General features: G+C 44.6%; 1 long non-coding RNA gene across 1 annotated transcript; it reads right to left on the bottom strand.

Annotated features, from left to right (window-relative positions):
* Window positions 1–296: 296 nt before the first annotated feature.
* Window positions 297–25,624, bottom strand: LOC142786806 (uncharacterized). Its single transcript, XR_012889164.1, has 3 exons — window positions 25,470–25,624; window positions 4,797–4,874; window positions 297–1,277 (listed from the first exon to the last, which is right to left on the bottom strand). It is a non-coding gene; the product is annotated as an uncharacterized LOC142786806 (long non-coding RNA).
* Between the last annotated feature and the right edge of the window lie 783 nt (window positions 25,625–26,407).

Here is a 26,407-nt window from a genome sequence, read left to right as displayed (position 1 = left end):
GACCACGGTGGCAAGATCCAGCCGAGAGTGCCAATATAAGTGTCATTGCATTAAAGCTTAATTAAATAGTTTTTCATAATTGCTCCTTTCAATGAAAGCTTACGTGCGGCAAAATATTTCCGCCTCTGGGTAGAATTCTTTTGCGAAGGAGACAGGTACCTGTCTATCGTGTCATTTTCATCAAAGAAAAACTTTATTGCTTAGAAAAAAGAAGCGCCTTTTATGCCTAGCAGTGGGAGTATCTAGGTAGCATTGGTTGTGTTATTGTGTATTCTCACAGAGAATGGAGCCGCTTACGTACCCGTCAATATGCTACAGCGTAAGCAGGTACTACGTGCGTCTGCATTGTATTCACTAGTTTGATTTTGGTTTGCTTTGGGTGACTAGCCCGAGCCGAACTCTGACTTCTATATCGGTGCACAGACTAGTCTTCTCCAATTTATTATTTATTTATTTATTTTATTTTATTGATACTGTAAGCCTTAACAGGCTCATACAGGAGTGCGAAGAAATTATACAGATTGTCATCTTCACATTTGAACACGGGAAAAAATAAGAATGAACAGTACAGACTACTCTAAACAATTGCAAATTACAACTGTACATCTAGTCGAAGAAACAAGAAATAAAACAGAATAAAAACACCACAGGCTAACAGGGAAGAGTGCATATTGGTGTGACATATTGGTGCATATTTGTGTGACATTTCGCTATGAAAGAAATTGTGCTCTTGATGGCATCAACTTATTCAACTCCGAATTCACATTTTCTTTGGAATGAGGCACTTTTCAGCAATAAAAAGATTGGAGTGAGAGCCTGTTCAAATAAAGTGAATGATGCGCACATGCCTCCTGAGCATGTTCTCGTTGCTTTGCTGTATCTCCATATTGTGCTAAAAAAATTAAAAAGCAGGCGAAAAAAGTCACAGCATATCCACGAAGTGAATGATGATATATGGGGTGAAGCTTCGGACGGTTTTATTGGTAAACCGTGAATCGTCCATCCATCTGTCTGTCTGTCTGTCTGTCTGTCTGTCTGTCTGTCTGTCTGTCTGTCTGTCTGTCTGTCTGTCTGTCTGTCTGTCTGTCTGTCTGTCTGTCTGTCTGTCTGTCTGTCTGTCCGTCCGTCCGTCCGTCCGTCCGTCCGTCCGTCCGTCCATTCATCCATTCATCCATCCGTCCACTCATCCGTCCGCACCTGCTGAGCGAGTCATCGAACTAGGCGGTCGTGTAACGAGGTACAGGAGGGGCAGACCCACGACTTTGGGAACCTCACGCCTGAAAGCAGTAAAGAAAGAAAATAGCACAATTTAAATGAAGATTACCAATATCTGAGCTCTGGCTGCTCTCCAAATTATACAACGCCCCTTTCGTACAACATCGAAGAAGTCGGCTGAAGAGGAATGAAATACGCAGAAACGGGTGCGATGTCGCAATACGTCACACCATCACGCTCGCCCTCTACAGACTCGCATTTCCCGCGGTGACAAGCGAGAGGCCCAAGCTTGTCATTCAATCGAATCGTGTGACGAACACACTGGTTGCGTTACCCAAGCGTCCTTCGTATTCACATGAATTGCATGATCACGTGTGGTCGACACCACCACACCGCTTAAAGTGTCAGGTTTTAAAGGCAACACAGCATTTGCAACGCCGCTGGAGCATGGTGCTGGAGTAATCCTTCAACCAAAGAAAGAGTGCTGTCTGCGCAACACTCAAAAAAAAAAAAAAAAAGCTCGGCCGATTTTTGTAGAGAAAAAAGACCTTAATGAAACATTCAAATTCGTAAACTTCTTTGTCTGTGTTTTATTTGCGTGTAGGTTCAAGAGAGAGGGGGAAGCCTGCGTCGTGTGTGTGTGTGCTGTGCGTGCGCTCGCGCAATACATATAGTTTTTGGCCCACTGTGCTGTAGGCATAGCCAGACACCTGGATTAGCAAGCTAATTGTTCATAAACACATCTGGGAGTATCAATAAAAATTTTATTATATAACGCACACGTATAGATTGGATTAAAGGACAAAGAAATGATAATATCTCCATTGAAGAAAAATTAGCCATTATATTTTCGCTACAATTGCGTCCACATATCTACAACGCGCACACTTACAGCATTGCCCCTTTGCATGGTTCTGTGCTCAGAAGAGCCAGCTCTACTCCAATGCACTTATTTCTCTCAGTGTTAGCTGAGTAACTACAGTGCATTGCTGGTTAGCATCCAGAGGTGACTTCAGCCCCAGTAGGGCAGCTGCCACTGTTCGAGCACTGTTTTATGGTGTTCGAACTCCGTAAAGTGATTGCGTGCAAAAACAAACGCGTGCGACAAGAATTATTCCGAGTCTTTTTATAGCTACTGCAGGACTCAAGTTTAAGTTGTTGTTTTTCGATCGATAAAACTCCGAACAAAATTTTTCTCAATGATTTATTTAAACAGTTATTTAATCGTTTGAACAAAGTCTAACTCAGCCCGCTAGCCACAGAATAATGTCATAAAATCATACTTGGGTGCGCACATTACGAGTACAATAATGTTACTGATTAAAAGCGTCGACTGAACATGCAGAAAATGCGGTGTAGTGAGTTGAAAAAATTTTATGGAAGAAATAAGCACGGTAGAATAGAAAACTGCCTGTCGAAAGCACAACACATCCCAATTCCAGTCGAGAACTAAAAAAAATAATCAGGATGAAAGAACCTGAGAGGTGACAGGAACCTCATGAGATACTACCACTACTACAACATGCGCTACAACATGCGCTAAGGTTCGCGTGCTGTATGATGTGAACACAAGCTGTAAAACACCAAATGGTAAAATTTTGGTGCCCTCCACTACGGCGTCTGTCATAACCATGTCATGGTTCTGGGACGAAAACCTCAAATAATAATAATAATAATATTATTAATAATAATAATAATAATAATAATAATAATAATAATAATAATAATAATAATAATAATAATAATAAGAAGAAGAAGAAGAAGAATAAGAAGAAGAAGAAGAAGAAGAAGAAGAAGAAGAAGAAGAAGAAGAAGAAGAAGAAGAAGAAGAAGAAGAAGAAGAAGAAGAAGAAGAAGAAGAAGAAGAAGAAAGAACAGAAAATTGGCAGATCCCACGTACAGTGGGAATCCATTACATGCGAAGCACGAAGGAGAAATGTTGATATGTCACTTTAAAATCAGCACAACGTTACGATGTGGAGGTAACTGATGTCGTGACTTCCGTGTCATGATTTTCATTTTGGGATGTTTCGTTTACCTTCGTCATCTATTCACGTCACGTGATACCAAATTTAGTTTATGTGGAGCTAGCGAAACGGCCGCGAGCACGCCATGAGCGTGATATGTTGTCATGTTCTTACATGACACGCGTGTCAGGATTATCATGTTCGCACCAGTCATATATTTCGTCATCCATCGACGTCACGTAGCACCAAATTCGGCATACGTGAAGCTAGCAAAATGGCTGTGAGCGCATCATTAAGGGCCCGATATACTCTAATGTAGCGTTGACGCACGTGCACGCTGAGCACAGCGACGCTACGTTAGCAAAACGCGAGCACTCTGACGTAAGTCTGACGCCAGGCGCGACCAGCGTCCGTCGGCGCGGCCCGACGGCAACCAGCATGAAATGTGACATACTGCATTTTGCGTCCATGCGTTACCAAGACTACACTGCGTCCCCCTCTTTTTGTGACGAAGAAACGCCGGACGCGCTGAAACGCACATGCGTCAAAGCAACACAGCGTCGCGCGCACCTGCGAGTATATGGCAGGACTGGCGCATGGCGTGGCAACACTGGCGTGAAGCGACGAAATGAACGCCGGCGAGCATGTGCACCGGGTCACGTCGAAACGTATTGGCGCCTTGACTATGGTATGTAGTCATGTTCTCACATGACACGCATCTCATCATTATCATTTTTGTACCAGTCACATACCTTCGTCATTCATTCTCGTGACGTAATGCCAAATTTTGCATATGTGAAGCTAGCGAAACGGCTGCGAGCGCATCATCAGTGTAGCATGTAGTCATGTCGTTACATCACACGCATGTCGTAATTATCATGTTTGGGTGTGTCATTTACCTATGTCGTCCGTTGGCGTCGCTTATTACCGAGTTTGGTACATGTGAAGCTAGGGAAACGGCCGCCAGCGCATCATTAGCGTGACATGTAGTCATGTTGTTCTATGACACGTATCTCATGATTATCATGCTTGCATTAGTCACATACCTTCGTCATCCATTCACGTACTGTAAAACCAAATTAGGTATATGTGACGCTAGCGAAATGGCTGCGAGCGCATCATGAGCGTGGCATGTAGTCTAGTTGTTACATGACACTCATGTCATGATTTTCATTTTAGGGTCTGTTGCTTGTGTTCCCCTTGTAATCATGCCATACCATACCAGTTTTGCAACATGCCATGTGAACGGAACCACCGCAAAAGTGGCAGGACCATGAAATGTAAATTATGACATTCATGACATACTTATCATGATTTTCATGTTCTGACTAGTCAAATATGTTCTTCATACAGTCATGTTATGCGTCACCAAGTTTGCTAACGATAGCATTTTCGACACGGTCAGGAGAGCTAAAGTTGTAGGAGGCTAGATAGATAGATAGATAGATAGATAGATAGATAGATAGATAGATAGATAGATAGATAGATAGATAGATAGATAGATAGATAGATAGATAGATAGATAGATAGATAGATAGATAGATAGACAGACGTTCCACGTGCTTACGGAAAGCAAAGAAATGCTTCGCATTTAAAATTGACAGATCAGCGTACCCCTGCTGGCGAGCCGGTTGATGACGATGCCCCGGTGGTCACCGCCGGCCTCGTGCATCACGTTGGCCTTGTCGAGTGCTTGCGAGTATAACAAAGCAAACCAAACAGACATCGATGTTTGAACGCACAAATTTTTGTCCTAAAAAAGAAAAAGAAGAAAAGAAGATTGACGGAACACTCGAAGAAGCTGGAAAAAATATGGGAACCAAGAATCGACTGAATGCATTCTTTCAAGAAGTTTTCAGTTTCGCTACGCGGCGCTGCGAAATCTCATTTTCTCTACCGCTTTCCTCTTTATGCCGCATCGTCAATAGAGTTGTTCCAATCACTAACATAGTAACGCACCTTGTGGATTTTAGTATTTGCACAGGCGTGAAGTCTGATTGGGGATTGCCATCTCTATGCTCCTGGTCTGTTAGCCGACTCCTGGTTAGGGTAGCAAACCAGGCGCAGCTTGGCCTGGCTCACCTCTCTGCCTTTCTTTCCCCTTTCTGATGGTCGGCGTCACTCTCTGTCTCACATGTACTTTCCGCTCTTATTTTCGCTCAATACATACATCTTTAGTGTTTGTGTATGAGCAAGACAACGCAATATGTTCAACGATTCACAATTTCTTCATATCACCTGGCACTATTTTCACGCTTTCTCCCCATTACGATGCGCGCTACTGTACGCAGGGTAGCAAACCAGATGTTACAATTATGGTTGACCTTCCAGCCATTCTCTCAATTTATTCTCTCTCTCTCTCTACGCATAGAGCACGTCGGTACTACGCAATGGCAGCGCTGAGCGCGTGAACAGTCTAAGGACACAAAAGCGCGTAAGGCCGGACCTCCACAATCTGCTGGGACGGCAAATAGGGGAAGTGGCGGCAGCCAGGGCGGGGTGCGTCGTCGGCGCCCGTGCAAAGATTTCCGATGGGCTTCCGATTTTTCTGCTTCCTCGCGAAGCGGCAGCCTTGAAACGATTTTTTTTAAGGAGGGGGCGGGAGCAAGAAAAAAAAAAAACGCAGCGTCGTCTACCACGCGACAAAGCTCGTAAAGGAGGCGCGGCTCAGACTTCCGGGCACCTCGACGCCACCACTGTCGAAGATGACAACGTCGACGTGATCCAGACGGCGCTGTCGTCGACAAGAGCGCCAGCAAAACAACACAAGAAAACGGGAATTGTGGCACGAAAAAGAAAGAGCAGTACCATCCTATCTATACTCCGATGCGAAAAGGGCACCGAAAGGGCGTGGGAGGCTTGCGTCGATTTATGGGCATGTATAAGCGCACGAACGCTGAGCATTGAGGCGGGATTATCTTTGCCGATATATATCGAGTCCGGCGGAGACACACGTTCCGTTTCACCACGCGGTGAAAACTACGTCGTCGAGGAGGAGAGCGCAGGAAAGAAGGAGAACTGAATGGGGGAAGGTGCGTTCGGGTCGGCGCATGTATACGTGCTTTCAGGCGAACGGTCCGGTTTATGCAGGGTACAAGGCTTTATAGGCCAATACGATTCGGAAATTCTGCGTCTGCACAGACGGAGAGAAGTATTATGTTAGCCTACAGGCTCCAGAAGAGCATCGAGTAGAGGTGGGGGTAAAGAAAAATGACAAAAATAAAGTACAAAAAACTGCATCAGAGAAGAAACAAATATAATGCAATTTTTATGCACTGTATAGCCCTTTTTGTTTGCCTAAATATTGCATAATCCTCTGGGTCTTCCTTTTGTACTCGCTCATTGTAGTATATATGTTGTCACACGATGTAATTACCTTAATTTTACAATCCTTGTTGCGAAGTAGCTGTCACTTGCTCCGGCACAGGATAGCAAACTGGTCGTGCGTGTGGTTGACGTCGCCTCATTTCATTTTTCTCTTCGCTCTCATTGTTCCTGTTCGAAGTTGATTGTCGCCTCGGTACTACCAAGATGTATCTGACAACTCTTTCCGCTCATCCGCTGCCTGCAGCTTTACGAGGCCAAGTAATGACATTGATTTCAACTGACGAGGGACCCAGCACTAGAGGTCCAATGTTGTACGTGGGTGTGCGTTAGCTTTGGTGGCTGCTTGCAAGAAATGTAGCCATTGTAAAGTAGGTGGCCTCATCTAGCGCTGTCGTCGCGAGAAATGAATTTGGAGCCTAATGAATATATGAGAATCGCTTACCTAATACATCTCTGGCAAGCACCTGTCCCAAGAGTCCTTCCAGCTGCTTATAATTTTCCAGATACTTCAATAAAGCACACGAGCTATTATGTTCTTTCTTCTCTGTTTGTATGCTTTTAAAACAGTGCTTTGTGCAGTCTCAGAGGAGTCGACGGCCTCTTGTTCAGAAAATGCGCCTTTTAAAATAACTTTCTTAAGAAAGTTTCTCCGTCTGAAAGTGGATACATAATGCAACACCGGGTCATCAAAGCGTCAACGCAGACAAAGAAATATACTTTTGCGACGAAAACACAACAAGGGCCATCATGACCTTCTCGACCTCGACCGAGTCATATTTTAAACATCCAATAAAAGTATGAACACATAGAACACAAAAAGAGGCGCCAAGGTTCGATGGCAACGGCCGCACGCTTCGAGCATCGCGATGTCCTCAAAATTCTACATTTCCGCACGCGACCGTCCACCGAACGTTTCGAGAGAACCAACGCCCAGAGAAGTGCGAGGCGCATGCCAATGAAGCGACATAAAACCGCATTGTTCATTTTTCACGTTGGCGGCAATGTCTTGACACGCGCGGGTCGTCCGAAAAAGACCTTCGAGGAACGGCGCGAATGGAGTCCCATATTGATGAACACGCGTGAGACAATGTTGTGATGCTGTTTTTATTGTCTAGGAAGCGCAACCTTGGCGTGCCCTGATGCCAGAATATTTGCTGGGAAGAACATTTTATCTACTGGCGTAGCCAAGGGTGATTGGGGACTTTGTGATTGGGGGCGTTCGACCCGCCCCCATTCTACTACCTTCCTTCCTGAATTTTTTTTTCGCATTTGAATATATACAAGGACGCAAATGATCGCCCACACGAACAATAAAAAAAAAGTGGTTCAAATTTCCCACCCACCCTTCGAAAATTTTTTCTTTGACGTCGACCTAGCTTTCCTGAAGTCCGAAGGTAAGGTGGCCTTTGCATATGTCATAAAATACTTCCCACCGGTTCATCACTGCGTGCTTTGCGCCTCCCCAGGTTTCTCTCCTGCGCAATGCCCGATGAGCCTCCGCGTCTACGACACCGCAGACGTAAGCGTTAGCGCTCGCTGCTTTGCATCTACAGATGGTTCCCTTTAGCGGGAGATGTAATTTCCTTACCGAGTCGGAGGGAATCCCCGTTCGAAATTCTCCTCACGTGTTATAGGAAGTGAGGAAAGAGGTTCCTCAAACGTTCCCACAATGTGTGGCAGCTCTTAATGTAAACTGAATGTACTCCACTGAAAGAACACTGAGAATTCAAGCGCATACCTAATATGCTGAGTACGTGGTTTCCAAGAAACCAGCGCTGTAGGATTCTGTAACAGAGAACACGACAAAAGAAAAAAAGGTGGAGGGCACGGGATTCTTGCTCCGTCACTATAGCGCATCTATAAGGTATCCCGAAAAGACGAGGGGGTGCTCGCGTTGTACATTACGGTTCATGAAGAGAGAAAGAGAGAGATAGGACAGTTAACGACAACGAAAAAAAAAACGTCTGGTTGTATACTGTACGCTGCAATCTGCGAACGGAGGGAAAGAAACACGTTATAGGATAAAAAGACTGGTGAAAAACAGAACACCACAGTTTACGAAGAATGTTTGCTCATGCATGGACTGCTCTCCGCAGTTACGGACAGCCTTAAAAGAAAGTGTTGTCACTTAATTAGGCAAGGAAGTGAATTCATTACCTTCTGGGTCGATGATCGAGGGTGACAGTGTTGCGTAGTCTTTGTAGGCTCAGTATACGGTGATCAGTCTGCAGTGAACATACAACTACTTTTTTTTCTATGAGGAATAGAAAAACAGTGGAAAGAATACGTAGTATGTGCTCGCCACGCCCGGCGATGTCACATACACGTCTGTCCACCGTCAAATTACTGTAATATAAGAGCTTTATGAAAATTAAAAGTGAGTGAAACTGCAAGGAATTTTCATTGCAAGTGTGACAGCACTTATCATAAAACATCCTGGTTTTTCCACGTTTAGCACAACGTCTATCAAACACGCTTTCTTGTGCGTCGATTACCTTGCGAATCGGAACCCCGTGCAGTTGTAACAGTTTTCTGCGCAAATAAACACAATCTATAGAGGAAAGTATATGAAACAAGGTCATTATTATTATCTGGAGCATTACGTACCAATAACGCAGCACAAATATTATGTGTGTCGTAGTGGAGGGCCCCGGAAATTTCAGTCACGTGGGTTTGATTATTTAAACTGCACTGAAATAGCACAGCAAACGCCCTCTTGTATTTTGGCCTGCATCGAAAAGCGATTCGGGTCAGCAGCCGAGCTCCATAACCACTGTATAGTACTGTGGTGACTGCATAGAAAACGTGACTGAACGCAAACTGTCAACAAACATATGCACTTGTTTGCAGTACTCACCGATTGAAATGTGACGTCAGTGTATTCTCAATAACGACATGTAAAAGCAATTGCTCGAAATAACTACATCCTCTCGCTGCAAACCTGGCCGATGAAGGCAATGCTTACTCTTATATATACGTAGGTAGGTAGGTAGGTAGGTAGGTAGGTAGGTAGGTAGGTAGGTAGGTAGGTAGGTAGGTAGGTAGGTAGGTAGGTAGGTAGGTAGGTAGGTAGGTAGGTAGGTAGGTAGGTAGGTAGGTAGGTAGGCAGGTAAACAACTGTATCGCAAGTGAGGGAGGGTGGGATAGGGGAAAAGGAAGCCGGAAGACGATGGGCCATCGGGCTGCTTTTGGACATTTGTGCTTCGGGGACCACTCTGAGCCAGCCCACTATCCGGAGATGTAACTGTTGCAGCAAAAATTAGGCCAATCTGACATGACCTCTATATGCTGGAAACAAAAGAACGTGCAATTATTGTCCCTAAATTTTCGAGTTTCACGTCGCACAGTGCACGCGCACGTGCGTGCGTGCGTGTGTGCGTGTGTGTGTGTGTGTGTGTGTGTGTGTGTTGTGTGTGTGTGTTGTTGTCGTTGTTGTTGTTGTTGTTCTGCGAGACTAACTTTTCTAATAAAGTAAAGTCCCAGTCGCCCAAGTTCACCATCGTGCCCTACAGCAAAGCATAGGGTTATTTTTTGGTTGTAAGGTATCGTTTTGATCGCGTGCTCTGAGTCCCGATGAGTGCTGAGAAGAAAACGCCGACATTCACTTGATTTAGTTAAGGAAACTAAATAGTATGAAGCAACGGTACGATCTTCCAGGTCACACCACACACGAGTAGTGTGGACTGTCCACCTTATGTACAGGCACTGCGAAGTAACCGCAATTCTTTCTAGTTTGAAATTTAAATAAAAATAAAAAAAACGCTTGGTAACGAAAGTATTCTCATCGAGTGTGTGTGCTGACACAATGTTTTGTATGTTGTCTTAAAGGAAGTCTGCTAACTTATTCCCATGGCGTCTCAGTTTTCGAAGGCCTTTGCGGACATTTCCAGTCGTGTGTTAAGCCTTTGATACAGATGCTGGTCACGTAAACTTCAATCGACTTTCCCATTTTTGTTCAGTGATCCTTAATTGAAAGGATACCGTACAAAATTGCGCCCTTACTCTTGGCGCACCCAAGAAAAACAACGCAAGCCAATGCGCGCAGTAAAAGGAAAACAACACCACACCTCACTGCGCTGTGCTGCTTTACCTTAATAATTTAGCTCGCCATTTCACGCTTTCGTATAAAGTTTCCTCCTGAAGGTACTTTGGTTCTCATGTATCGCTTTTTAGGGGCGAAGCTCCTTATAGCGGCACCCGTTCATTCCTCGTAGCCGTTGTAGTGTGTAACAAGTATAACATTTTGACCTCAAAGGTGGTGCCGGTGACGGATTTCTTCTGTGCGTTGTTGAACAATAAAAGATAGTGCTCAATGTACATGACAATGGCTGCTAAGCGAAAATGAGAGACAGGAGCATTCGGCTTTTAGTTACCGCGCATGCTGCGATCCCCATTAGCAGCCATTGGAATGTACATTCAGCACTATCTGACAAGAAAGGGTTGCTACGTTATACTCGCTGGGTGTAACCTCCTTAGTTTTAAAAAGGTTTAGCGAGCGTTGAGCCACAGTGCCATGAATACAATGAACTAGCATATACCATGAATGAGCGTTGAGCCACAGTGCCATGAATACAATGAACTAGTATATACCATGAATGAACTCGAGGTGGTTAAAGGTGGGAAGTAGATACGAAGCGCAAGCCGTAAGAAAGTAAAAGCTGAATTCTCCTGTCTCTCATTTCCCATTAGCAGCCATTGGCATCTACATTGAGCACTATCTGACAGGAAAAGGTTGCTACGTTATACTCGCTGGGCCTAACCTCCTTGGTTTTAGAAAGGTTTAGCGAGCGTTGGGTCGCAGTGCCATGAATACAGTGAACTAGTATATACCATGAACTCGAGGTGGTTAAAGGTGGGAAGTAGACCCGAAGCGCGAGCCCTAAGAAAGTGTGCGTGTGCCACCTCTCGTTTAGTCCTTGGAATGTCCGCTGGATGGCGGTGCTTCTATATGGGGAATATATGATGAAAAGATGCGAGATGGTGGTACTTGGAGTGTTTAATAGATGGACGAACGGACACCCAGACAGATGAATGGATGGACGCATGAACGGACGCAGGGGCGGATGCATGGACGAACGCAGGGATAGACGCACGAACAGACGCACGCACGGGCGGGCGGATGGGTACAAGGATGGTCACACAGACGCACGCATGGACGGACGGAAGAAAGAACGAATGGACGGACGAATGCTTCGCCCCACTCTCCATCATTCACTCCGTGGATATGCTGCCATTTTTTGTGTGTTTGTCTGCTTTTCGAACACAAGTCAACGCAAGTTGAGCAACATTGTTGCAGAGAACTGAAGTATTGAGTTTATACTAGAGCATACAGAGTTTCTCTTATAAAAGAGGGTAGCCAGCACAAACCAGAAATAAGGCAATATCAGTTAACATTAACAACGCCACCCAGCATACTTGTAAATAACTTAGCGAACTAAAGCGGATTGCCCGCCGCGGTGGTCTAGTTGCTAAGCTACTCGGCTGATTACCCGCAGGTCGCGGGATCGAATCCCTGCTGCGGTGGCTGAATTTTCGATGGAGAAGAAAATGCTGCTGGCCTGTGTGCTAAGATTTTTATGCACATTGAAAAATCCCAGGTGGTCAAAGTTTCCGGAGCCCTCCACTACGACATCTCTCATTACCATATGGTGGTTTTGGGACGTTAAACCCTAGATATCGAACTAAGGTGGATCTTCATTAGGAACAAGTTAAATTATATCAGAGATATTAGCATTCAGTATACCATACCATGTTACATAAAATGCCTAAAACAGGTCCAGTACGGCATTTTCTTCAATATACATTGTCGTCATATTTAATTTGACTCGGTCATCATGCATAATCACAATATTCTGGAAGATAACGTAAATTGATTGCTTTCTTAACACACGCAATACGTGTTGTCGGCTTCAAGAAATAACAGTCAGGCAGATCCTCGAATGTGTTGCGTTTTTGGCAAAGAAGCCACTTAGCAGCACATAGTTTGTATAAATTTGTAATGACTGATAGCTTAAACTATAGTGCCCGGGCTAACGAACCATTATTATTTTCCGCAGCTTTTGTCATTCTCGCAGTGTTGTTGTCAGTTGGGAACAATGTTACATTCATACGATAAGCCTCATACCCTATGCGTACTCTCACATGGAACTTGCGTAATTACTTCTTTAAACCTCATTATATTTTGTTTGCACCCCATATCCCAAATATTCTGAATTTCCAGGTCACACTCGGCAGTCATGTGTGACGACGTGCTCACTATGTATCCAATACAACAAAACAGCAATGCGGGAATCATCCTCGTGCATAAATTCGTGCCGCTGAATACGGCTAGTGAACGATGTGCCAGTTTTTTTGTTTATTCATCTACCTTTGTGAGTCCACTCAGCAGACGTATGGCTCGTTTGTGATGCTGTCCTTGTGCTTTGTATTTACCACTTGCTGCTCAAAAATTAGAACTGAGTTAGCAAATACTCGTTCCCTAGTAAGTTAAACGTGTTTTCTGAATTTTCATGTTTACGTTCAGACGCGAAACGCGCTGCATCGGGGCGCAACTTTGCTTTGGCGCGAACCCTTTCGTAAGCCGCGGCAAGCGTTTCAAACGCAAGCACATCCAAACACCCCGCTAAGCCCTCCAACGGGTCTAGCCAGGTCTAGCGCGTCTAAAGTTACATTCGTGGGCGTATATTGTTGTTTGTATGCCTAATGTATGGAGGCGTCCTCGCGTGCGTGCCTCTCCGTGAGCTGTATCCTCCACAGAAACTGTCACCAACGAAGACAAAGTTGCGCATGGTGAATCTAGTCCTACGTTGATAGCACGCGCGCATACAAACTGTGCCAAACAGTGCAGCGGTAGCCGGCAACTACACTCGCTTTTACCATCCACGTATGGTGTTTCTGCATGCGTTGTTGCGTACAGTGGTGCGCGAGGTCGCAGTTCGGTCCATGCGCCCACGCAGAAGTGAGAAATTCTTGAAAGGAGCATCATTGTTATCCTCCCCCACCACTTCCACAGCATTCAATGCCCGGTTGAAATGCGGGAAGCGATGTACAGATTATCGCCGTACATCGAGCGATGTTCCACTTCCTGAACGAGACATAGAATGCTGCTTTCGTTCCCCAGTTGGTACATAGGTTTCACTGCGCCGAACTGAGTCACCGAGACGGCGTACACCTACAGGCTCTGCGAACGCCGAGATTGCGGGATTGTGCGTCGCAGCGAGGAGTCGTCCCCTTTTTTTATTTGTCCCTTGTAGCGAGCCACTCAATCTTCGTGCCGTACGAATAGCGGGACGACGGCACGAAGGCGTGCGGTGGCGAGCTGTCTCCGAAGGATTTGCGCCGACCCAAAGGAAGGGAAGACGAAATGGAGACGCCGTGGACGAAAAGAAAATAGAGACGCGCGCGCGGAATGCTTAGTACCTAGGGTGCATGGTTTCCTTCTCTCCCCTATCAGAACGGCTTTGTGTTGTCGCAGTCCGTGGCGCATTGTTGCGCGCTACATTCCGTGGTTGGAAAGACCTAGAATGGCAGATATAAAGGGGAAAAGCTGCGGGGAATGAAAATGTATGTACGATAGACTGCCGAGGAATGTCCTACCCTAAGCAGGAAGGACGACAAAACTGGAATACAGGCGGAAAGATAGACTTGAAAGCAGGGGTTGAGTTATGAACCTGTAGGCATCAGCTCTGCAGAATGGATACGTTGTGGGAACTCAAAAGGTGACCTTGAAAGTGCTTTGCGGAGTTTCGGGTGAAGCTGGAAACTAAATACGCTTTATCGAGTGGGGCGAGAATGCTGAGGGGTGCAAGGAAGCGAAACGTTTCTGAAAGGTTTTCCGCAGCACGCGAAAGAGTGTGGACAAGATTGAATCACGTTGAATGTCTATTTACAAGTAAAAAGATAAGTATAAAGAACGTCGAGATGGAGGAACGATAAGTGAGGTAGAAAGGACGAAGGGTGTGCTAGGACATGTGGCCAGCAACGTGGTGCGGCCAGTTGGAGAAGGTAACGTTGCGTGTTGTATAGTGCGTGCACTGGGTAGAAAGGAAACGATCAATGTTGTTGCTATGCGCGGAATCTACTTATGGGAGGCCGGTGACAGGAAATAGTTCTGAGAGCGTATTTTGCGATTCTCGGGTACTTCTCAGAAAAGCTCTCGCGCGCGAAGGATTGAAGCGCCTATATACCTAGAAGGCACGAGACTGTTTCTGCGGCTGTTGTTTCGGCCCTACAATTTGCTTTCGCCGCCTTACTGCACAACATAACTCTATTTCCTAGTGTTAGCGAGAGGCGCATATGCCTGACCATGAACTAGTGAAACACTAGCACGACACCTGTGCCGAATAATGAACGAAATGTCAGTAATGTGCAGCATAACAAAATAAAATTGAAAAAAATAACGGAAGAATTTCTCCTAAACGACCTAGGACAGCGGAAAAAATGCTTTCTTAGTATGAAAAACTAATTCGAACTTTATTGATTTGCTTTAAAGATATCACATCGCTAAGCAATCATGTATGATCAAGGTGTTTTCTGCAACGTCAAAAAATTCACAAGAACGACATGCGTTTCCGCATGACAAGCGCGGAACGTCAAAGCACATTTTCGTTGTGCAAACAAACGCACAAAAATACCATATACAAGCGATGTGCATTCTTTCTTTATTTCCAAGCGGTTGATTGATTTGTAGCGTTTAACGTCCCAAAACTACCATATGATTATGAGAGACGCCGTAGTGAAGAGCTCCGACAATTTCGACCACCTGGAATTCTTCAACGTGCACTCGAATTCGAGCACATGGGACTACATTTCCGTCTCCATCGGATATGCAGCCGCCGCAGCCGGGATTTGATCCCGCGACCTGCGGGACAGCAGCCGAGTATACCTCAGCCACTAGGCCACCGTGACGGGGCTTATTTCCAAACAGACCTTTTATTAAATGGTAGCTCTGCCTTAAGTAGAGTTTAATAAACTTACAATGAAAAGACGGAAAACACTGATTGTCCCTCCGAACTAGGAGATCGCATATGGCACTCGAAATGTCTCGTTTTCTCGCGACACGAATCAATATGCCCAGAAACGCCGCGCGAATGCAAGATGCAGGAGCTCCGAAACGCTGTTTGCGTGAATTTTATGAAGTGCGGCAGCGTTGTCGCTAACGATACCCGACCTTGCAACAGCGTTACCATACATTCAGGAGTTAAGTTTTATCAGCAGTGCAGATATTTCCAAAATCCAAGAGCTGTCTTTTTTTATCGGTATGTTTTGTAGGAGATGACGGTACACTAACTGGGGCGAGCTACTAGTTTTTTTTTTTCGTAATCTGCTCAGTCATGCACCTGGAGGCGGGGGGGGGGGGGGGGTGCTTTCTCTAGTCACATAAAAGGAGAGGAGGGTGCAAAGTCTTCCCCATACTCTGACTTAATAGAGAGGAGACACTGTCACAACCCTTTGCTGCTCCCGCCTCCATGATGGTGAAGCCTGCGCACGTTTATGACGACATATATTACTATAAGTACACAAATTAAGTTTTAAAATGAATAAAAAGTACAAAAACAAACTAACACGCGTTAGTTAACGCTAGGTACTTGCCAATAGAAGCCTTCAGAAAACGCTGGTTTCGAGAACTGGGAATACCTGCAATATAGCGAACACCTGGAGCCGTCTGTTCCAGTTTAAAACAAAATAGCAAAGCCACAAAAAAAGAATCACTTTATTGAGAACAAGAACAAACAACAAAACGGACAAGACCAGCCACTAAACTTATGCGCTGTGCAAGGCAGCCAAGTTGGAAGGAAGAGCTTAAAAACTGTGGCACACACCCGCGCTAGGGGATCGGCCAAGAACCAGACAGTTAACGAAATACTGTTAATTTGTTAGCTCAGGTGTTTTTTTAAACTAATGAAAGAGATCGAGGGCAAGTGTTAAATATGAGAAATGAACAATTCAAAATAACGGCCAAGATAGCATCAACCAAAGCCAGGACAACACGCGCGCAGTCGTGTGAGTGAATGTGGGTCGCTAGGGGGCACTGATATCCTTTCCCGACAGCTCGAGGCTCAGGAAAAGCGCCAAGTTGTCTTCCAGTGCTCACAAATACATTGTCCTTGGCTTATCTCAGACAGAAGCGTCCCAGAGCATTCGCTAATGAGAGTCTCACGCTCGAGTTGCAGGCAGCTGTGTTGTCTCTGGCAAACACGCACCGCCCTCGTCAGCATTCTGACGAGATTAGCCGAGTGAAATGCGCTTCCACAACTACGCGGTGTCCACAGCATCGAGATACGAAATCTTCCCTTGCGATAAGTGCCTTACATTCGAACTAATTTCTTGTTCCTTTTTTTTTAAAATTCAGTTGAAAACGAAGACTTGAAGGAAGCGGCTTTAGCGCCATGAGGCCCTAGTTCAAGTTTTATCTTTTTTATTGTTCTTATTTTTGATACGATTTAAAGGCATGTTGGTTGGCAAATATCGCACCAACTACTGCTTATCACTCGAAAAGACTAAGCATACAACTGGGTCAAATATTCATGAGTAAAACAGCGTTGTCGCAGTACAACCAGTACATCATATACAATACTCCGACACTAAAACACCAAGTCTTATAAATAAATACGACAAAACATTTTCCCTCTATATACGAAGTGCTTTGTACATTAGGACACATCTACGACGATTGCCTTCAGTCTATTCGCTGGCTGGCACAAATTGCATCCAAAACGATAGAAACTGAAAAAAATACTTATAAAAGTACTTTTCTTCTTTATTGATGCCAGACAAAGCTTAAGATACGAATGCTACGAGTCATATAATTCTGCGAGATATACGATTACGCTTGGTATTACAAATATATAATTCGTTTTTTTTAAATTCTTGCAGAACCTCATTGTCTGGTCGCTTATTGCGAAAGGTTACTAAATATTGCGGCGTTTTCATGGCATCAAAGCATATGTGACCTTGGGCTGTGGTCCCTATGAGGAGGTCCAAATAATCCTGTTGGCAATGCCACTGGCATACTGCAACAGGTTTCGGGAGGATCGGAATATTTGCGCAACACAATTTTTTCAGTGCTAATTGCGAACTGAATAATGTGCATTCGTTGAAACTTCAGAAAGAGTGTACACGTACCGAGTGCAGGAAACATCACTGCTAATCCGTGTCGCATTTGCTTTTCCGCAATGTTACTCTACGTGTGGCAAAACCAACTTTAAATCTTGAGAGTGCGAGTGAGTGTGGGCGTCACGGGAGAGAAAATACGTTAGAGAAGAGGAAGCTTTCCAGAAGACGCTGAGGTGGGGCCTGAGATGTACTCAGGTGTACGACTCTAAAAGTTGGGGGAAATGCAGATTCTAGGGCATTAGTTTTGATGGTAAAGCAAGTATATTTCAGATGCTCAATATTTTCTGTAATTCGGGGCAACCCTAACAGACTAATTTCAGTGTTTAGTCCTTTTACAACAGATTCACTCACTCACTAAAGCTAGACGGCTACATTATATTTATTTATTTATTTATTTATTTATTTATTCATTTATTTATTCATTTATTTACAGAAACAGACGCAACGCGGCATTGACCTAACACAAGGGAGAATCGGTCAAACACACAGAATGCGATACTCAAGCATATTTCTAAGCTATCGTAAAAAAGGTGAATAAAACAAAAAAACAAAAAACACAACCTACAAGGGACTGAGAGAAGATTGTTGTTCGTGCACATGTCGCGAGTCGACATATTTTAAACACTGTAAGAGTGCGTCATTTTCGCCCACTAACTGTGTTAAGTTATCCGCGTTCTTTCTCCACCACAAGCTACGGGTTTGTCTGCTTTTCTTGTTTTGTTCTTAATCATGAAGTAGCCCAAGCAAATATACTTAGGTGAAGTAATCCGGAATTCGGCACCAAATACATAATTTCGGGGTGCTACAGTTTATTTTGAAGGAATCTGTCTTTTTTTATATTTTGCATGCAGGCGCCACTATGATAAATCGGCAAAGGTATTTTTTAGGGCAGCATTATTGCCCGAATTCCGTTAGTCCCAAAATAAGTTTACAATCTCCCGTGTTAAAAAAAGATAAAAGAAAAGAAGAGACCAAGGTAGAACAAACCATGATGAAATATGCATGCCTGAATAAATACTCAGAACCACCAGTTATCATATAATATATCATATCTGTCAAAAGTTATCCTATATATCATGCATCATTGTTACTATAGTTAACTAGAATATGTTACCAACAGCATGTCTGTCCGCCCAGACAGGCTGGTTCGTTGCCCACGCAGCCCTTCTGCATTACGAAAGTAATTGTGCAATTCGTAGAGCAGTGTGGCCGAAACTAGCCGAAACATGCGTTCGTTACACGCAACGTCAGTGCGAGACTCTTCGACCTGGCTATACATACTAGAAGCCAGAACCAGATCACCATATTCTCTCCGTGTTTTCTCATTCAGTGCTGTTCACATTTCCCACACTGTATTAGCCGAAGGTACTCTGAAAGTAGAGTGTTGCACCTACTGGAAGAGCTAAGATGGCGGCTGCCGCGAATGAGATAGGATGTGGAACCGAAGGTGAAGCCTCTGTACGAATGTAAGAGAGGGCGAAAGTAATGGGCAGAGGATGAGTGTGACACCGTTTCCGCAGAGAAATTGCTCGGGGTACGAGCAAGCGTGCGAGGGTATGAAGGTAGAGAGGGGGGGGGGGCAAAGAGGAAGGGGCATAGAACGGCCGGACCTACTCGTTAGGGTAACGGATACGAGGCGCTGCGTCGAATGCGGTGGTGGGCCACAGTCAAGAAAGCCGTTTTCGCCAAACTGCCCGTGAGACGCTAGTATGAGAGAGAGTGCAGCTTCCCGAGAAGTTCAGGGCCGTTCCCGGGGAACCATCGGGGAAATCGGTCGCCGTTGTAGGAGGCTGCGCCTAATTTACTCGCCGCTTGCTTTGCTTTGTTGGAAGCCGGTGGACTGCACGATGCCGACGTCCCAACAGTCGCCGTTAGGGAACGGCCGCGGTGGTATTGGTTACGTACGAGCCGCCCATCTGGAGAGTTCCTCTATCACAGACTTGCTTTTTTGTCCCCTTCCGTTACTGCTGGCGCTGTAGATGTCTGTCTTGCGCCATGCCTGAACCTATCACACACAACGGTGTTGCCCAGTGCTGGTGTGGGCATTTGCATCTGATGGCAAGAAAGTTCGATTTCATTAGGTCCGCTTTTCGTTTTTTTTCTTCTTTAAGCAACACTAAACCGTCGCTTAATTGCTTCCGACCGACGCTCGGACGCACAGAGGCTGGTTGTTCATTACTGACCTCCGCGCGCATTTCCTAATTCCCTGGCGTGTCAGAACGAAGCTGTTAAAACCAATGAATTGCCGCCTGTTCCTCTCGCGCGAGCGATTTTTTTAATAAGTCTTCTTTTATTATGTCACTTCATGCTGTTTGCTATATTCCATGATTTTTCTCCTTTTGGTGAGTTTGGGTTTACATATATGCTGCGTCACAGTACATCCACAAGTACTCTTTCCTGACGCCCACACAAACCTATGGCCCGACAATACATCTGATGCTGTTCGTACCACTTTGCTTAAGTTTTGCATATGAACGAACACTTCATAATTTGCGCATTCTGCATGCAAATGAATAAGGCTGCAAATTTACTACGTCCAAGCTGTGAAATCTCCGTGCTGAAATCTCGTGGCCATGCTCCTCTAGTATTCATTTATTTTAAAAATGAAGCGCCATGAATAAATACTTTTTTTGTGTATTTTCCTGAGTATAAAACTTTGACATATACGGAAAACACACTGAAGCAAACTGACACTCATACGCAAGATTTATTTTATTTCGCCATTTTTATAGAGTAAATCCTTCCATACTTGCCGACAAAGTAGGTCTTCGTAATTACTCTGCAAGAGGATACGGAAATAAGTTTGAAGCTTTGTGGGAACAACAGAGTGATGAGAAAATTAAAGTTGTGGGGGCGAAAAAGTTCTGCTTTCCTGACTTGCTTTAGAAAGTGGAGGAGGAGGCTAGTAAAAAGGAGAGAAAGGCAGAAAGAAACACCGTACCTGCACATGATGGCTGTTCACCACGCATGATGACACTTGTCGATACTTCAGTCGTTCACATTCACTAACCGTACAATTCCGAACTTGCGTTCTCGTGGGCCAATCATTATGAGACCCTTCGTAGAGGAGCATGCTAGATGGATTTAGATAACCTACGGTGCACCGAAGGCCGAGTACGCTACTGCTATTGCATGTCGCACCCATCATATTGTGGGTGGTATGGTTGGCACTCTAACCCACGCCCATGAGCTAAACAACGCAACACCTACCCCCGGAACTATAGCGGTGGCTCGTTGTCGGTTGGTTGGTTGGTTGGTAAGAACTTTATTGGAAGTCCGGTAGAGCTTTCGCCAACCGGACCTTAGGTCTCCCGCGTGGGGACGTCAAGAACTTGCCTGACCGCCGCCTCGCGGGCCTGCTGGACGGCCCAGAGTTGGTCACCGAGGCTCGGGCTGCACAGGGCAGCGGCCAACCGCGGCGGAAGGGTTCCGGATTTAGCACCTTGCGGATTTCTAGCGCAGTCCCAGAGCATGTGATTTAATGTGGCAACCTCACTATGGCATATCTTGCATATATTCGTCGGATATATATTGGGGTATAGTCTGTCGGTTGTGTATAAGTTTTTGATTTCTTAGTGAACTTCGGTGAATTTGAGCGTATCTATCTATCTATCTATCTATCTATCTATCTATCTATCTATCTATCTATCTATCTATCTATCTATCTATCTATCTATCTATCTATCTATCTATCTATCTATCTATCTATCTATCTATCTATCTATCTATCTATCTATCTATCTATCTATCTATCTATCTATCTATCTATCTATCTATCTATCTATCTATCTATCTATCTATCTATCTTGCTATCTATCTATCTATCTTGCTATCTATCTATCTATCTATCTATCTATCTATCTATCTATCTATCTATCTATCTATCTATCTATCTATCTATCTATCTATCTATCTATCTGTCTGCCTGCCTGTCTGTCTGTCTGTCTGTCTGTCTGTCTGTCTGTCTGTCGGTCTGGCTGTCTGTGTAAATGTATGTATGTATGTATGTATGTATGTATGTATGTATGTATGTATGTATGTATGTATGTATGTATGTATGTATGTATGTATGTATGTATGTATGTATGTATGTATGTATGTATGTATGTCTAGCCGCTAACGACTTTTAGCTCTCCTAGCCGTCTCGATACCAAATTTTTATGACATAACACGACTGTATAATGAACATGATTCTCTAGACAAACCATCGAAATAATGTATGTCATGAATGCTGTGATTCACAATTCATGGTCTTGCTGCTGTTGTTCACGACATTTTGTAAAACTGGTATTGTAGAACATGACTGCATGGCAAACGTAAGTGAGAGGCCCTGACAAGGAAACCATGACACGCATGTCATGATTTTCATGTTATGACTAGTCATGACTACACGCCGCGCTCATAGAGCGCTTGTGGTCGCTTCGCTAGCTTCACATATACTAAATTTGTAATACGGGACGTGAATGGATGTCGAAGGTAAATACCACGTCGAACATTATAGTGATGACATGCGTATTATGTAAAGCATCGCCACATGCTACGCTCAAAGCGTGCTCACGGCCATTTCGCTAGCTCCACATATTGCGTCACGTGATACTAAATTTGGTATCCCGCGACGTGAATAGACGACGAAGGTAAATGACACATGCAAACATGATAATCACGCCATGGAAGTCATGTATGGCATAATTTGCGTCCGCCTCGTAACCAAGTGACATATCAACCTTCCTCATTCGTGCTTGGCATATCATCGATTCCCACAGTACGTGGGATCTCCCACTTTTAGTTCGCGAAAACTGCAGCAACGGATGAGTAATCCTCTGTGGAGACGGCATATATGAAGCAAATTCGAAAAATCACTTAAGGCGAATACTTGTCGTCAGTACGCCTTAGCTATGACGCAAGCATTTGTGTCTGAATAACGTATGGATGCAAATCGTTCATTGTCAAGAGAAAGAGTAACAATAACGCGACATTGTGAGATGCGTTATATCGATGATATCTTCCGTATACAAGCCAGTCCATACAATGTGGACTGCTGTGCATCAAGACTGTTTCGCAGCATGTAAGGCAATCTTATCTGTTTTGTTTCCAGCTTGGCGACAGAGGCAGCCATCTTACTAGGGGCATGATTAGCTATTGGCGTTCGGCAGTTGAGCAGAAGCGTTTTTTTCCCACGCTAAAGAAGTTTAACATGGCAACCTTTTCGGGTCGGATAGTGTTCAAAGTGCGTCCTTGTGTTACTTTTTTTCTTTAGTCAGCCTCCACTTTAAGGCAAATTTAATGGAAGAATAAATCACCGATACTTGTCTCTGCGGATTATTTTATCGGAAACAACTATCTTTTAGTATATATTTAACGTAGCCTTTAGACAAACGAATCAAAGCCATTTGATGTCTAAGCTGGCACTGCCAGAAAACAGGCTGTTTCTGAGATGTTTGGAGGGTGAAAGTTGGCTTCACTTCTGCTGGCACAGCATTGCAGGAGCTTCCACTCCAGCAAATTTTTTTTAAACCCAAGGAGGTTACACCCAGTGAGTTTAACGTGGCAAACCTTTTTGTTGAGATAGTGCTCAAAGTGCGCCCTTCTTTTACTAGTTTGTTTTAGTAAGCACTAAGTTCAAGGCCATTTTATTTGGAGATTAAGCCACCAATACTCGTCTCTGTAGGCTATTTCATCAGAAACAACGTTTTTTTTTTAATTTATGACTAGCATGCGCGGGTTTCCTCCTCAATTTAAAATAGTGCGTGCGTTCCGCTCTTCTAGTCCGGCCGTGAAGGTGGCTAACTACTACTACTACTACTACTACTACTACTACTACTACTACTACTACTACTACTACTACTACTACTTACTTACTTACATCGCGGACGCACAACCCACGACTTAAGGAGCTTCGCCACTGAAATGCTGCCCGCTAAACACCGTGTGAAAAGAGGCTTCAACGCAGCCTTCATTTTATCTTGGTTGCTTTCCTGTCTTTTGATTAGCTGGCTTTTCTGCTCAAGCACTTTGCTTGCTCATTTTGTTTTTCTCCGTGATAGGGTTAAGGTCGTAACACAGAGCGTGCTCTTGTGGGCGCCGCTTCTTCTTACAGAACTAGGGGTAGTTTTCAAGCTCCACAAGTAAATATCAGCCACCTTTCAAAGCTAAGGATCGAACGTATACAGCCACTTGCGAGTACTCAATTCCAATCGTGAAGAAAAAGCAACCTTTGCCATAAATGTAGCGTACTTCGGAAGTATGCCTTTTAAAAAAAGATGCCACCGTACGTCAATGCGCTTAATTTTACTGTGTTTAAATATGTGCGGCTATTTCCTTTATGAAAAGAAGCTATATTGTTATAATTCAGAATCTTTGCTTCTGTATGGGTCGATTTGTGATATCATAGATTTTTGCTGTTCACGACTCTTTGCTGCCGTTATGAAGAAAAGTCGTATGGAATCTTTTCTAGATTTTTTTGTTAAAAATCACAGCATACCATCAAAGTGGAAAAACTCTTCCTATTAAGAAGACAAACAATCGCATGGCGCACGCACCACAATGGCACGCCACTTTGTCAAAGCTGTTCTTCAACCACGCCTTGTGTACCAGGCCCAGTTCCACCATCGAACAAAAGTAGAATGGGCACGTCTCGAAAGTATTATACATGAAGCTATGCGTGCGATCACTGGGCGTCCGCGCATGATGATGATTCCGACTCGACAAGCAGAATCACAACTAAACACGATTGATGAATTGGTACATCAGTGCCATTCAGTCCGTGCACAGAAACTGACAACATTTCCAAGCGTCGCAGCGTTAGCTCGATGCATGGGATGCACAGTTCCCATTCCGACCGTTACGGCCACTACTGTTCCATGGCAGCGTACACAGCTCACGGACAACAAGCCACTTGGCCAGGTGACTGCGTTGGTCTCCCGTCTTCATCGCACCGACAACACACCAGATACTCTTGTAAGATATGTCGATGCCAGTATCACCAATGCCATGGTTCCTACCGCCTCGGTGTGCCCCCAACTACCACAGGCAAGACAAACATGCACGTATGCAGCTAATTTCAACTATGATATCCTCAACTCCCGTTTGTTTCCTAATCCACTCTGATCTATTTTTGTCTCTTAAGGTTACACCTACCATTTTTCTTTCCATTGTTCGCTGCGTCGTCCTCAATTTAAGCTGAACCCTCTTTGCAAGTCTCCAAGTTTCTGCGCGTAGACAGGATAACCGCTAGTCATTAAGGGTAATTAAGTGGATTCCCAGAGAAGGCAAGTGGGTTAGGGGGAGACAGAAGGTTAGGTTGCAGGTGAGATGAAGAAGTTTGCGGGTGTAAATTGGCAGCAGCAAGCACACGACCGAGTTAACTGGCGGAACATGGGAGAGGCCTTTGTCCTCCAGTGGACGTAGTCAGGCTGCTGATGATGATGATGCAGCTGAGCCTGAACCACCGACATTTCTCGCTGAACTCACCGTTATACGGGACGGCCTCAACGCATTGCGGCGTTTCATTGAAACGAACCAGTACTCTCAGCTTGTCCTTCGCACCGATTCTAAGGAAGCAATTCACGACATCCACCGTGCGGCCCGATCAACGGCGTTTGCAGACGCCATTCATCAGCTGGCAAGGAACATTGGCACGGACATACGCATCGAATGGGTTCCACGAGCGGCAATGTCTGCTCAGCTAGAGGAGGACTCTGCCACTCGCTCTCCGGCCATAGTTTACCTACTGCCACCATTTCCCGAAGACAACTACGGTAAACTGCTGTGCCAAAAGGAATGTCACCGACGCACCACACGAGCACTCATACCACCGTGTTGTTCGGACCTCCCTGGTGGGCTTACCCGCTTAGAGGAGGTACCGCTTCGGAGACTTGGAGTTGGGGTTGCTCTGACGCCGGCAGCTACCAGCCACTGGCCGCTACAGTACCACGCAGCGTATGGAACCACCCGTCCTTTTTGTGATGCTCCTATAACTGCCGTTGACGTGACACACTTGCTCTGGTCGTGTCCGGGCCTAGAGCAAGCGCGCCTTCGTTATCTTCTTACAACGGGTCACCGTCCCGGTCGCCCTCCGGACTTACAAGAGTGGATAAGAGGACCGTTCCATCGAACTCTGTTTAACATTATGCATGCGTGCGACTTGTTTATCTATGTGTGATTAACCTGTGTCGTTTTTATGTATGTTTGCTATGCCAAAGGGCAGTTTTTCGTATTAAAAAAAAGAAGACAGCAGGTGGGCTGAAAACTATGCTGTGTTTCGGAGCATTATACGATTACTTGATTTGTTTACAATGTTCTGTACTCCACTGATGTGAAGATGAATTTCGAAAAGAAGGGTTTCGATAATATGGGAGAGGAGAAAACAAATAAAGTTTATAGACTTAGAAGTGACAGAGGACTAAACTGCAGCAGCCTTCTACGAATGAGGCGTTATATCGCAACAAAAGTTTACATGTAATTTTCTTACTATATAACATCCGGAAAATAAGTTTGCATGATTCATTAGACCTGCTTACATGTCTTGCACCCGCGAGTACTTCTTTGGTCTCTGTGAGTTTGATCATATCGTCAATTCATGATTGTGTGCTGTATCAATACTATTTACGTTTTCTCTTTTTTCTTCCTATGCAGGTAAGCCTCTTCAGTGGCGTTCGGTGAATCAGCGAAATCCTACCATTGTTGAACTCGGTGAGTTTGATTAAACAGTAGAAAGTAATATACGGTGAATAATAAAAATAGTCTTCATATTGATAAAAAAAACTCTGCTCACGACGCTTTAT

The sequence above is a fragment of the Rhipicephalus microplus genome, unplaced genomic scaffold (genome assembly GCF_043290135.1).
Source record: "Rhipicephalus microplus isolate Deutch F79 unplaced genomic scaffold, USDA_Rmic scaffold_32, whole genome shotgun sequence".
Classification (NCBI taxonomy): Eukaryota; Metazoa; Arthropoda; class Arachnida; order Ixodida; family Ixodidae; genus Rhipicephalus; species Rhipicephalus microplus.
Note: the sequence above shows the minus strand (reverse complement) of the source record. Positions and strands in the feature narration are given on the sequence as shown.